Below are 14770 nucleotides of genomic sequence, written 5' to 3'. Positions count from 1 at the left end.
TATTTAGGTTATGTTTGGTTTGAAGGAAAGAAATAGAGAGGAAGAAAATAGAAAAGAAAAAAAGGAAAGAAGAGAAATTGAGTGAATTTTTATTTTTTTTAGATGTGTTTGGATAGAAGAAAAATAAGAAGAAAAGAAATATTATAAAAAGATAATTTTATCCTTATATTATAAAATATATTGAAAAAGTGAAAAAGATAGTATTGAAAATAGAGAGAGAAAATTAGTTTTCTCTCTATTTTTCTTTCCAATGTTGAAGAGCCCACCAATTTTTTTTCATCAATTTTTCTTCTCTAAATTTTTTCTTCAATCAAACAATGGAAAATAATCATTTTTCTTCCCATTTTTTTCCCTTTTCTTTCCTTCTTTTCCATTCAAATAAATCTCATCATGGCTCATTCGGTGGGGCGAGTCCCAGAAAAGAAAAACGACTTATGGCTCATGAGCAACTTGATTCCTCTCATTGTAAGTCGTTACTAAACTTACTATTAGTATGGTGAGTTTTAGAAAGCGCCCCTTCAGAAGAGGTGCCCTATGCGCCTCAGTGATTCTGACACAAGTTGACACGAAAAGCAACAGTTATGCGAGTTTTATTTTGTTGCTTTTCTGTTTCACCTCGGATGGTAATGTGAATTTGGAAACTGACCACATAACTAATATATATTATGCAAACAAGTTTTCTGAATTTACAAGTTTGGACCAGTGGATTCGTGGCGCTAATGATGTGGGTCGGCCCAGTCACTATGTTTTTGAAAGTTGAGGATATGTATAGGTTTTTTGTTTTGTTGTTGTAAGGTTATTTTTATTTTGCAATTTGATTTCAAAAATTTTATTAAGAAAACATGGATATTAAAAATATTTTTGAAGTCCATATTTAAAAAAGAAGAATGTGGCTAGGAAGTAGTTTGTTAGATGGAGATCTAAATGGGAAGCAGGTTGTGAAAGTAAAATGGGAAGCAGATTGTTAGATGAAGATCTTCATAGTAAGGTAAAGTTGGCAACAATAGTGAGGGTCAAACCCATGAGAATTGATGGATTAAGCAACAATAGTTGAGTGATTCACTTAGTCAGATAAGCAGAAAATGGTGTTTTGAGGTTCAAAAGCATTAAACAGTAATTTAGAGACTTAAAAAGCAAACAGTAAAACTGGTGTGAGACATATCTGAGAGAACAGTTAAGATTTCAGAGGTATTTATTTTTCTGGATTAATATTTCTCACCAACTATTTTAGTCATGCAAGATTTATTTCATGGTAAACTGTAATTGACTAAACCCTAATTCCTTAGTGATTTAGTCTCCCCTAACCGAATCAACCGCCAATTCCTTGGTCACTTAATATAGATTAATGGGTTAGGTTCAATTCTAGTTTATTAGCTACAAAAACGCTAATTATCCTAATATAAGAAGATTATATATCACGTATCCCGTTAAGTTCAGGCAATTAGTGATTTAAGAGGAATTTACTTTCAAGTGTAACAACGTACGCAAGATCTTTTCTGAAGGTACGGATTTCTCCGGAAGATAAGTAAAGGGAACACCTTTGATGAATTGATGTATCATCAAGCATCTCAATCCTCATTGTCATTATGTCATCTTTAAGTTAGAACCTCTTTTGGGGCAAGCTCGGCAATGCAATGACGAAGAACCTAGTTTTTGAACCGTATTGGTTTGGAGTTTTGATTCTGATTTTTGTAAATAGTCTCAGTTTGACGAACCAGACTCGATTCATGAGAGAAGAGAGATAATAGTATAATATTGTCATTATATTAGTATTAGAAGCTGCTTGAATGATATTATAAGGTTACCTAGTCTGTTTTAGTTAAAAACAGTTCACAGTTTACTGGTGTAGTTTAGCACCAGCACTCTTTGATGACTTTAGCAATGCTAAGGCCTCATCATACATGTTTTATTCTCATATTAAATATGTTACTAGTGTCATTTATGCTAGTAGCTCAGAAAGGAATTTTAGAGATGTTTTTACAAGTGTTCTGATACATCAAGTTTTAGTAGTTATACACTTGAGATATTTTAATATTATTTTAATCCACCTCCAAGCCAACCAATCACAACTCACCCTACACCCCCAAGACCCCCAAGGCTGGTTCATTTTCACCTTGTGGCCGAAAATAGGAAGAGAGAAAAAGAGAGAAAAGTTCTTAGTTCCAAATCTTCAAAGCTTGATTTCTGCTGAACTAAAACTCAAATCAAAATTCCAATCCGACCAAAATGATCCTCTCTTCTTTCTCTACATAATCATATGACTTATCAAGGCTGGAAATAAGGTTAGATGACTGTCCCTTTCCCCTTTGAATTCGGTTTTCAAGGAAGCATGCTTAAAACATGTATTTTCTTATTGTTCTTCCTTAGATCTCTTGCTTAGCTTGACTTGTGAGCCAATAATCTTCAATTCCCAGCACGTTTAAGGTGAGAAATCCTTCCTAACATGTTGATTAAGTTTTGGTCAGTTGACATTTTATGGATTCAAAGTTGTTCTTGATATGTTTTAGGAGGAAAAAGTGCTTTAAGAACACTTCAAAGAGTAACCGGATTTGGAGCAGCAAATTAAGGTAGGGTTTGGTAAAATTAATCCTGATTAATTGTGTTTGAGTTGTGTGATAATGATATGGTTTGGTTATGCTTGAAATTGATTGTTTATATGAGTGATTCTTGTTGAAATTTTGGTGAAAATTTGATGAAATTTGATGAAATTCAAGCTATGAACTCGTGTTCTTGTAGCTGCTAGGAAAACGAACCCTAACCCTTAAATTGGGGTTGAATTTGTGCTGAAATCAAGTGGAAAACATAGGGATTTAGGGGCTGCAATTTTATTTTGAATTATGGTAAAAATCGGTTGTTGAAAAGATTGAAAAACGGGTAAAAAACAGAGAAAGAATCTGAAAAATTTACGAAGAACACGAAGAACACTTTGAGTGTGATGAAGAAAATTTAAGAACATCTTTTAGATCTTAAAAAGGGCAAGTTTTTAATATTTTGGTGTTTGAGGGGTTATTTTGTAATTTCTAAAAGTTAGGGTGGTTAAAATAGAAATATTAAAAGTTACGGGTGGTAAAAAGTGAATTTTAAAGTTAAAAGTAAAAGGTAAGTTAATTTTTGAAAATTTAATAATAAAATAAGAAATAGTAATAAATATTAAATAATATTTAATTAAAAATAATATTTTAATAAAAATAATAAAATAATGCGGAAAGGATAGTTTTTCGTAAAAGTTTTAGAAAGACAACTTTAAGCGTAGAATCTCATAATTACGTTCATAAAACACCTAGGGAGTGGTAATAACATATTAGTGAGGCAAAGGCAAAGGAAGTATAAAAATTTAAAGAAGTGATAAAAGTCGAAGAAAAAGTCTGTAAAGTTTTAATGACAGAAAAATAGATAGAGATTAGTGAACGAACTAGGGCAACATAGTTAGTCCTTGAGTTGCGGCTAGGGTTAGGTATTATATGAAAAGTTAAACTGTTTCAGTATAGACTTAATGAACTTATACTTGGGACAGGCTAACTATTCATACCGAAATTTACATAAGCTTTAAATACATACGTTAAACAGAGAAATCAAAGCAGAATAAAGAGACATAGAGAAAAGAGTAATATGATAATGAACAGAGGACCTGTTGAATGCTTATTTGTTGACCTGCTTGTATACTATATCTGTGTTTTATTTTCTTGTATTCTTCTGTTCGTGTTCTGTTTTTTGTTTTCTCTATTTTCTCTATTTATCTTCAGCTCCTATTTATTGCTTCGCTGTATTTTGCTATCTGTCTGCTAAACAACACCAAATTAATGAACGTAACTAATAACCACGGCCCTACTAAGAACTCCCCAGTTCTTACCCCCTTATCTCCCTTCCTCCCCTCCAGATGGAGCCGGGCGTGATATTCTATGAGTTCGAAGACCCTTACATCTACGAGGATCCAGTACATCACAGTTACTTCATTATGGGATTGGAGCCTTGTATTAGATGATATGCGTTACAGAATTGAGCTTTTCAACATCCTCTGTCTAGCCCACTTTTTGATCCCGATGCTCCTTACGACTTTCCCTTATCCTGGTTACACGCTGACGCACGTGGGCATCCTTTTCCCGATGGTCCCGGACACCCTATACCAGATCAGCCCTTGAATGTGGTGGCACCTGAGCCTGTCATTCCTGATGAGCCTGAGATAGCTAGAGAGTACGTACCTGTGATTCCACCAGAGTGGGACTTTCCCTCTGACATGATTTCTGACTTTCCGCAGCCTGATGAGCCGGCACTACCGGATGACGGGGTAGCTCCTATATACGCGAACGGACCTGTGCTCGTGAATGGTTTTATACATAGTGACAGTGGTGCTTCTGGTGGATTTTAGGGTATAGCTGTAGCTGCGGACGAGGAGGAGGAAGAGGATCCTGAGATAGAGATAGAGTAGGATGAGGAGATAGGCGAGCCTCATGATGATCTTCTGAACGGCCACATGTAGATATAGTCTGACAGCAGTAGGGGCATTCTTTTGATGACACTCTAGACTGACATTGTCTGTTAGTTAGTCTCTCACTTGTGTTAGAACACTCGAGAGCTAGGAGCTATAGAGTGGTTAGGCTAGTGATGAGCGGATAATTTATACGCTTTTTGGCATTGTTTTTACATAGTTTTTAGTATGATTTGGTTAGTTTTTAGTATATTTTTATTAGTTTTTAAATAAAATTCACATTTCTGGACTTTACTATGAGTTTGTGTATTTTTCTATGATTTCAGGTAATTTCTGGCTGAAATTGAGGGACTTGAGCAAAAATCAGATTTAGAGGCTGAAGAAGGACTGCATATGCTGTTGGATTCTGACCTCCCTGCACTAAAAGTGGATTTTCTGAAGCTACAGAAGTCCAAATGGTGCGCTCTCAATTGCATTGGAAATTAGACATCCAGGGCTTTCCATCAATATATAATAGTCCATACTTTGCTCGAGTTTAGACGATGCAAACTGGCGTTCAACGCCAGCTCTCTGCCCTATTCTGGAGTTAAACGCCAGAAACAGGTTGCAAAGCAGAGTTAAATGCCAGAAACAGGTTACAAACTGGCGTTTAACTCCAAAAAGAGTCTCTACACATGAAAGCTCAATTCTCATCCCAAGCACACACCAAGTGGGCTCGGAAGTGGATTTCTACATCATTTACTTATCTCTGTAAACCCTAGTAACTAGTTTAGTATAAGTAGAACTTTTTACTATTGCACTAAGAGCCCTTTTCCCTATTTTCGAATTCATATACCATTTGGGGAGGCTGGCCATTCGGCCATGCCTGGACCTTGTTCTGATGTATTTTCAACGGTAGAGTTTCTACACACCATAGATTAAGGTGTGGAGCTCTGCTGTTTCTCATGAATTAATGCAAAGTACTATTGTTTTTCTATTCAACTCAAGCCTATTTCTTCTCTAAGATATTCATTCGCACACAAGAACATGATGAATGTGATGATTATGTGACGCTCATCATCATTCTCACTTATGAACGCGTGCCTGACAAACACTTCCGTTCTACATGTAAACAAGCTTGAATGTGTATCTCTTAGCCTCCTGATCTACGATCAGAGTCTTCGTGGTATAGGCTAGAATTATTGGCGGCCATTCTTGAGATCCGAAAAGTCTAAACCTTGTCTGTGGTATTCCGAGTAGGATCTGGGAAGGGATGGCTGTGACGAGCTTCAAACTCGCGAGTGCTGGGCGTAGTGACAGACGCAAAAGGATTACTGAATCCTATTCCTGTATGATCGAGAACCGACAGATGATTAGCCGTGCGGTGACAGCGCATTTTGGACCATTTTCACTGAGAGGACGGGAAGTAGCCATTGACAACGGTGATTCCCTACATAAAGCTTGCCATGGAAAAGAGTAGGAATGATTGGATGAAGACAGCAGGAAGGCAGAGTTTCAGGAGGAACAAAAGCATCTCTATACGCTTATCTGAAATTCTCACCAATGAATTACATAAGTATTTCTATCCTATTTTATATTTTAATTATATTTTAATTATCAATTCACCATAACCATTTGAATCCGCCTGACTGAGATTTACAAGGTGACCATAGCTTGCTTCAAGCCAACAATCTCCGTGGGATCGACCCTTACTCACGTAAGGTTTATTACTTGGACGACGCAGTGCACTTGCTGGTTAGTTGTGCGAAGTTGTGACAAAGAGCTAAGATTATGAACGTGCGTATTAAGTTTTTAGTGCCGTTACCAAGGAATGAACGAACACGATTTCGCATACCAAGTTTTTGGCGCCGTTGCCGGGGATTGTTCGAGTTTGGACAACTGACGGTTCATCTTGTTGCTCAGATTAGGTAATTTTATTTTAATTTTAAGCTTTTTGTTTTTATTTTTATTTTCGAAAAAAAACTTAAAAAAAAATATTTTTAAAATAAATAAATTATTCTATGGCTTCAGAATTTTTAAGAATGAATTCCAGAGTTTCATGATGATCTGTTGAAGTCTGGCTGGCTGTAAAGCCATGTCTAATCCTTTGGACCGAGGTTTCAACTATCATTAGAGAAGAGCTTCTTTGTCTTTCTTAGCAATTTAGCTTTTGTATGTAATGATCTGCTAAAGCTTGGCTGGCCATTGGCCATGTCTAGTGTTTTGGACCGGAGCTTTCACTGAAAGCTTGGCTGGCTAGTAAGCCATGTCTAATTCCTAGACTGGAGCTTTAGACTAACATTGCATGATTCATGGAATTCTCATTAAAAATTTCGAAATCCTTAATTTTTTTTCCAAATAATTTTCGAAAAATACAAAATTTTTTTTTAAAAAATCATAAAAACAAAAAATTTGATGTTTCTTGTTTAAGTTTTGTGTCAATTTTTAAGTTTGGTGTCAATTGCATGTGTTTTAATTTCCCTTTAATTTTCGAAAATTCATCAAATGTTCTTCATTGATCTTCAAATTGTTCTTGATGATTTGCTTTGTTTGATCTTTGCATTTTTATGTTTTGTGTCTTTTCTTGTTTTCCATATGCATTTTCAATTTGTTAGTGTCTCAACATTAAAAATTTCTAAGTTTGGTGTCTTGCATATTTTTCTTTTCTTAAAAATTTTCAAAAATAAGTTCTTGGTGTTCATCTTGAAATTCAAAGTGTTCTTGGTGTTCATCTTGACATTCAAAGTGTTCTTGCATGCATCATGTGTTTTGATTCATAATTTTCATGTTTTGAGTCTTTTGGTTGTTTTTCTCTTTCTTTATTAAAATTCAAAAAAAAAAAAATCTTTCCCTTATTTCACTCATAATTTTCGAAAATTTGGTTTGACTTAGTCAAAAAGTTTTTAAAATTTAATTGTTTCTTATGAGTCAAGTCAAATTTTCAATTTAAAAATTCTATCTTTATCAAATCTTTTTCAAAAATCAAATCTTTTTCATTTTTCCTTTTATGATTTTTGAAACTTTCAAAATGATTTTCAAAAATATTTTTCTTATTTCTATCTCATATTTTCGAAATAATGCTAACAATTAATGTGATTGATTCAAAAATTTCAAGTTTGTTACTTGCCTAGTAAGAAAGGTTCAATCTTTAAATTTTAAAATCATATCTTTCTGTTTCTTGTTAGTCAAGTAGTCAACTTTAATTTTCGAAATCAAATCTTTTTAAATTTCTTTTTCAATTTTTTTTCAAAATAAGTTTCAATCACATCTTTTTCAAAATCAATTTCAAAATCTTTTCTAACTTTTTTTCCAACTTCTTATCTTTTCAAAAATTGATTTTCAAATCTTTTTCAATTAACTACTTGACTTTTTATTTGATTTTAAAAGTTTACTATTTCAATCATATCTTTTTCAAAACTACCTAATTAATTCTCTCTCTAATTTTCGAAAATCACTTTCCTCTTTTTCAAAATTTCTTTTTAATTAACTAATTGTTTTAAATTTTAATTTCATTTTTCTTTTTAAAATTTTCGAATTTTAATTTTAAATTTTAAATTAAAAACAAAAATATTTTTCTTTTCTTTTCAATTATTTTTGAAAATTCTTCTCTCTCACCTCCTTCTAATTATTTATTTATCTACTAACACTTATCTTCTTCTTAAAAATTCGAACCCTCTCCCTCTTTCTGTGTTCAAATTTCTTTTCTTCTTCTACTCACATAAAGGAATCTCTATACTGTGACATAGAGGATTCCTCTTCTTTTCTGTTTTCTTCTTTTTCACATGAGCAGGAGGAAGGATAAGAACATTCTTGTTGAAGCTGATCCGGAACCTGAAAGGACTCTGAAGAGGAAGCTAAGAGAAGCTAAAACACAACACTCTGAAGAGGACTTTACTGAAATTTTTGAAAAAGAAGTAGAGATGGCCGAAACCAATAACAATGGTGGAGGTGCAAGGAAGATGCTTGGTGACTTTACTGCACCCAATTCCAACTTACATGGAAGAAGCATCTTAATTCCTGCCATTGGAGCAAACAATTTTGAGCTAAAGCCTCAATTAGTTTCTCTGATGCAACAGAATTACAAGTTTCATGGACTTCCATCAGAAGATCCTTTTCAGTTCTTAACTGAATTCTTGCAGATCTGTGATACTGTTAAGACCAATGGGGTTGACTCCGAGGTCTACAGGCTCATGCTTTTCCCGTTTGCTGTAAGAGACAGAGCTAGAATATGGTTGGACTCTCAACCTAAAGATAGCCTGAACTCTTGGGATAAGCTGGTCATGGCTTTCTTAGCCAAGTTCTTTCATCCTCAAAAGCTTAGCAAGCTTAGGGTGGATGTTCAAACCTTCAAACAGAAAGAAGGTGAATCCCTCTATGAAGCTTGGGAGAGATACAAGCAACTGACCAAAAAGTGTCCTTCTAACATGCTTTCAGAATGGACCATGCTGGATATATTATATGATGGTTTGTCTGAATTATCTAAGATGTCACTGGACCATTCTGCAGGTGGATCCATTCACCTAATGAAAATACCTACAGAAGCTCAGGAACTCATTGACATGGTTGCAAATAACCAGTTCATGTACACTTCTGAAAGGAATCCTGTGAGTAATGGGACGCCTTAGAGGAAGGGAGTTCTTGAAATTGATACTCTGAATGTCATATTGGCTCAGAATAAAATATTGACTCAGCAAGTCAATATGATTTCTCAAAGTCTGAATGGATTGCAAGCTGCATCCAACAGTACTCAAGAGGCATCTTCTGAAGAAGAAGCTTATGATCCTGAGAACCCTACAATAGCAGAGGTGAATTACATGGGGGAACCCTATGGAAACACCTATAATCCCTCATGGAGAAATCATCCAAATTTCTCATGGAAGGATCAACAAAAGCCTCAACAAGGCTTTAATAATGGTGGAAGAAATAGGTTTAGTAATAGCAAGCCTTTTCCATCATCCACTCAGCAACAGACAGAGAATTCTGAGCAGAATCTATCTAGCTTAGCAAATATAGTCTCTGATCTATCTAAGGCCACTCTAAGTTTCATGAATGAAACAAGGTCCTTCATTAGAAATTTGGAGGCACAAGTGGGCCAGCTGAGTAAAAGGGTAACTGAAACTCCTCCTAGTACTCTCCCAAGCAATACAGAAGAGAATCCAAAAAGAGAGTGCAAGGCCATTACCTTACTTGGTGTGGCCAAACCCAGAGAGGAGGGGGAGGACGTGAATCCTAGTGAGGAAGACCTCCTGGGACGTTCACTGACCAATAAGGAGTTTTCCTTTTAGGAACCAAAGGAATCTGAGGCTCATCTAAAGACCATAGAGATTCCATTGAACCTCCTTTTACCATTTATGAGCTCTGATGACTATTCATCTTCTGAAGAAGATGAAGACATTGTTCAAGAGCAAGTTGCCCAGTATTTAGGAGCAATCATGAAGCTGAATGTCAAGCTATTTGGTAATGAGACTTGGGAAGATGAACCTCCCTTGCTCACCAATGAACTAAATGCATTGGATAAGCAGAAATTACCTCAAAAGAAATAGGATCCTGGTAAATTCCTAATTCCCTGTAACATAGGCACCATGACCTTTGAGAAGGCTCTGTGTGACCTGGGGTCAGGAATAAACTTAATGCCACTCTCTGTAATGGAAAAACTTGGGATCTTTGAGGTGCAAGCTGCCAGAATCTCATTAGAGATGACAGACAACTCAAGAAAACAGGCTTATGGACTAGTAGAGGACGTGCTAGTAAAGGTTGAAAGCCTTTACATCCCTGTTGATTTCATAATCCTAGACACTGGGAAGGATGAGGATGAATCTATCATTCTTGGAAGACCCTTCCTAGCCACAACAAGAGCTGTGATTGATGTGGACAGAGGAGAGTTGGTCCTTCAACTAAATGAGGACAACCTTGTGTTTAAAACTCAAGAATCTCCTTCTGTAACAATGGAGAGTAAGTATGAAAAGCTTCTCTCACTGCAGAGTCAACCAAAGCCCCCACAGTCAAACTCTAAGTTTGGTGTTGGGAGGTCCCAACAATGCTCTGAATATCTGTGAGGCTCCATGAGAGCTCACTGTCAAGCTATTGACATTAAAGAAGCGCTTGTTGGGAGGAAACCCAATGTTATTTAATTATATCTATTTATTTTCCATTGCTATTTTATGTTTTCTTTAGGTTGATGATCATGTGAAGTCACAAAAACTACTGGAAAATCAAAAAATAGAATGAAAAAGCAGCATTAAAAATAGCACACCCTGGAGGAAGAGCATTCTGGCATTTAAACGCCAGAAACAAGCATCTGTCTGGCGTTTAATGCCAGAAACAAGCACCAAGCTAGCATTTAACGCCAGAAACAAGCCTCAACCTGGCGTTAAACGCCAGAAACAGGCTACATTTGGGCGTTTAACACCAAAAACAGGCAGTAGTTTGGCGTTAAATGCCAGTATTGCATACAAAGGACGTTTTGCACGCCTAATTGGAGTAGGGATGCTATGTCCTTGACCCCTCAGGATCTGTGAACCCCACAGGATCCCCACCTCTCTCACACCTTTTCATAACACTCTTCCCCAAAATAACCTCCATCAATCACCTCCATTACTCCTCCAAAACCATCATACAACCCACCTACACCCACCCACTCAAATTCAAACCATCATTCCTTCCTTTTCACACATCATAACCTCCTAAAACCTCCCTTGGCGGAACCACTCACACTTCTCCATCTCATCTAGTTTCTTCTTCTTCTACTCTCTCTTCTCTTCTTTTGCTCGAGGATGAGCAAACCTTCTAAGTTTGGTGTGGTAAAAGCATTGCTATTTGTTTTTCCATAACCATTTATGGCACCTAAGGCCGGAAAAACCTCTAGAAAGAGGAAAGGGAAGACAAAAGCTTTCACCTTCGAGTCATGGGAGATGGAGAGATTCATCTCAAGGGTCGATAGCTCAGTAGTAGAGCATTTGACTGCACAACAAGAGAGCCCACTCATGGACCTCAACAAGAGCATGAGGAATTCCCTCACCAAGAAATCCTTGAGATACCTCAAGGGATACATTTTCTTCCACACAACTATTGGAAGCAACAATGGAAAGGAAGAGACATAGAGAAGCTCAAAAGCACCATTGGTTCTTCGAGAAGAGGAAGACGCCAACCCCACTAAGGTGGACCCATTCCTTAATCTCCTTGTTCTTATTTTCCTGTTTTTCGATTTTTGAACCTTCTGTTTTATTTATGTTTGTGTCTTTACTATATGATCATTAGTGTTTAAGTATCTATGTCTTAAAGCTATGAATGTCCTATGAATCCTCACCTCTCTTAAATGAAAACTGTTCTAAAAACAAAAGAACAAGAAGTACATGGTTTTGAATTCATCCTTGAAACTAGTTTAATTATTTTGATGTGGTGACAATACTTTTTGTTTTCTGAATGAATGCTTGAATAGTGCATATGTCTTTTGATATTGTGGTTTATGAATGTTAAATATGTTGGCTCTTGAAAGAATGATGAAAAAGGAGAAATGTTATTGATAATCTGAAAAATCATAAAATTGATTCTTGAAGCAAGAAAAAGCAGTGAATACAAAATCTTGCGAAAAAAAAGAGAAAATAAAAATGGCGAAAAAAAAGAAAGAAAAAGAAAAAGCCAGCAAAAAAAGCCAAAAGCTCTTTAAACCAAAAGGCAAGAGCAAAAAGCCAATAGACCTTAAAACCAAAAGGCAAGGGTAAGAAAAAGGATCCAAGGCTTTGAGCATCAGTGGATAGGAGGGCCTAAAGGAATAAAATCCTGGCCTAAGCGGTTAAACCAAGCTGTTCCTAACCATGTGCTTGTGGCGTGAAGGTGTCAAGTGAAAACTTGAGACTGAGCAGTTAAAGTCAAGGTCCAAAGCAAAAAAAGAGTGTGCTTAAGAACCCTGGACACCTCTAATTGGGGACTTTAGCAAAGCTGAGTCACAATCTGAAAAGGTTCACCCAATTATGTGTCTGTGGCATGTATGTATCCGGTGGTAATACTGGAAAACAGAGTGCTTAGGGCCACGGCCAAGACTCATAAAGTAGCTGTGTTCAAGAATCAACATACTGAACTAGGAGAATCAATAACACTATCTAAATTCTAAGTTCCTATAGATGCCAATCATTCTGAACTTCAATGGATAAAGTGAGATGCCAAAACTATTCAAGAGGCAAAAAGCTACTAGTCCCGCTCATCTGAGTGGAGCTAAGTTTCATTGATATTTTGGAATTTATAGTATATTCTCTTCTTTTTATCCTATTTGATTTTCAGTTGTTTGGGGACAAGCAACAAATTAAGTTTGGTGTTGTGATGAGCGGATAATTTATACGCTTTTTGGCATTGTTTTTACATAATTTTTAGTATGATTTAGTTAGTTTTTAGTATATTTTTATTAGTTTTTAAATAAAATTCACATTTCTGAACTTTACTATGAGTTTGTGTGTTTTTCTGTGATTTCAGGTAATTTCTGGCTGAAATTGAGGGACTTGAGCAAAAATCAGATTTAGAGGCTGAAGAAGGACTGCAGATGCTATTGGATTCTGACCTCCCTGCACTCAAAGTAGATTTTCTGGAGCTACAGAAGTCCAAATCACGCACTCTCAATTGCGTTGGAAAGTAGACATCCAGTGCCTTCCAGAAATATATAATAGTTCATGCTTTGCCCGAGTTTAGATGACGCAAACTGGCGTTCAACGCCAGCTCTCTGCCCTATTCTGGAGTTAAACGGCAGAAACAGATTACAAACTGGTGTTTAACTCCAAAAAGAGTCTCTACACATGGAAGCTCAATGCTCAGCCCAAGCACACACCAAGTGGGTCCGGAATTGGATTTCTACATCATTTACTTATCTCTGTAAACCCTAGTAACTATAAGTAGAACTTTTTACTATTGCACTAAGAGTCCTTTTCCCTATTTTTGAATTCATATACCATTTGGGGAGGCTGGCCATTTGGCCATGCCTGGACCTTGTTCTTATGTATTTTCAACGGTAGAGTTTCTACACACCATAGATTAAGGTGTGGAGCTTTGCTGTTTCTCATGAATTAATGCAAAGTACTATTGTTTTTCTATTCAACTCAAGCCTATTTCTTTTCTAAGATATTCATTCGCACACAAGAACATGATGAATGTGATGATTATGTGATGCTCATCATTATTCTCACTTATGAACGCGTGCCTGATAAACACTTCCGTTCTACATGTAAACAAGCTTGAATGTGTATCTCTCAGCCTCCTGATCTACGATCAGAGTCTTCGTGGTATAGGCTAGAATTATTGGCGGCGATTCTTGAGATCCGGAAAGTCTAAACCTTGTCTGTGGTATTCCGAGTAGGATTTGGGAAGGGATGGCTGTGACGAGCTTCAAACTCGTGAGTGCTGGGCGTAGTGACAGATGCAAAAGGATTACTGAATCATATTCCAGTATGATCGAGAACCGACAGATGATTAGCCGTGCGGTGACAGCGTATTTTGTACCATTTTCACTGAGAGGACGGGAAGTAGCCATTGACAACGGTGATGCCCTATATAAAGCTTGCCATGAAAAGGAGTAGGAATGATTGGATGAAGACAGTAGAAAATCAGAGGTTCAGGAGGAACAAAAGCATCTCTATACGCTTATCTAAAATTCTCACCAATGAATTACATAAGTATTTCTATCCTATTTTATATTTTAATTATATTTTAATTATCAATTCACCATAACCATTTGAATCCGCCTGACTGAGATTTACAAGGTGACCATAGCTTGCTTCAAGCCAACAATCTCCGTGGGATCGACCCTTATTCACGTAAGGTTTATTACTTGGACGACCCAGTGCACTTGCTGGTTAGTTGTGCGAAGTTGTGACAAAGAGCTAAGATTATGAACGTGCGTATTAAGTTTTTAGCGCCGTTACCAAGGAATGAACGAACACAATTTCGCATACCAGCTAGCCTGGGTGCCAGCTTAGCGGCTTTTTTGTATGGGCCAGGTCCTAGGAGTGTCGTGTATATATTAGCTAGGTAGGTTCGATGATGAGCGGATAATTTATACGCTTTTTGGCATTGTTTTTAGTATATTTTTAGTATATTTTAATTAGTTTTTATTATATTTTTATTAGTTTTTAAATAAAAATCACTCTTCTGGACTTTACTATGAGTTTGTGTATTTTTCTATAATTTCAGGTATTTTCTGGCTGAAATTGAGGGACCTGAGCAAAAATATGATTCAGAGGCTGAAAAAGGACTGCAGATGCTGTTGGATTCTGACCTCTCTGCACTCAAAGTAAATTTTATGGAGCTACAGAAGCCCAATTGGCGCGCTCTCAATTGCGTTGGAAAGTAGACATCTTGGGCTTTCCAGCAATATATAATAGT

General features: G+C 36.4%; 1 non-coding gene and 1 pseudogene across 1 annotated transcript; one reads left to right on the top strand and one right to left on the bottom strand.

Annotated features, from left to right (window-relative positions):
- The first annotated feature begins 3899 nt into the window (after window positions 1–3899).
- LOC148574540 (uncharacterized) lies at window positions 3900–4477 on the top strand (annotated as a pseudogene).
- A 4250-nt stretch (window positions 4478–8727) lies between these two features.
- On the bottom strand, window positions 8728–8835 carry LOC148574539 (small nucleolar RNA R71). Its single transcript, XR_015905623.1, has one exon. It is a non-coding gene; the product is annotated as a small nucleolar RNA R71 (small nucleolar RNA).
- Between the last annotated feature and the right edge of the window lie 5935 nt (window positions 8836–14770).

Source organism: Arachis ipaensis, chromosome B2 (genome assembly GCF_059453495.1).
Source record: "Arachis ipaensis isolate K30076 ecotype BB chromosome B2, ASM5945349v1, whole genome shotgun sequence".
NCBI lineage: Eukaryota > Viridiplantae > Streptophyta > Magnoliopsida > Fabales > Fabaceae > Arachis > Arachis ipaensis.
This window is presented reverse-complemented; position numbering and strand designations above follow the sequence as displayed.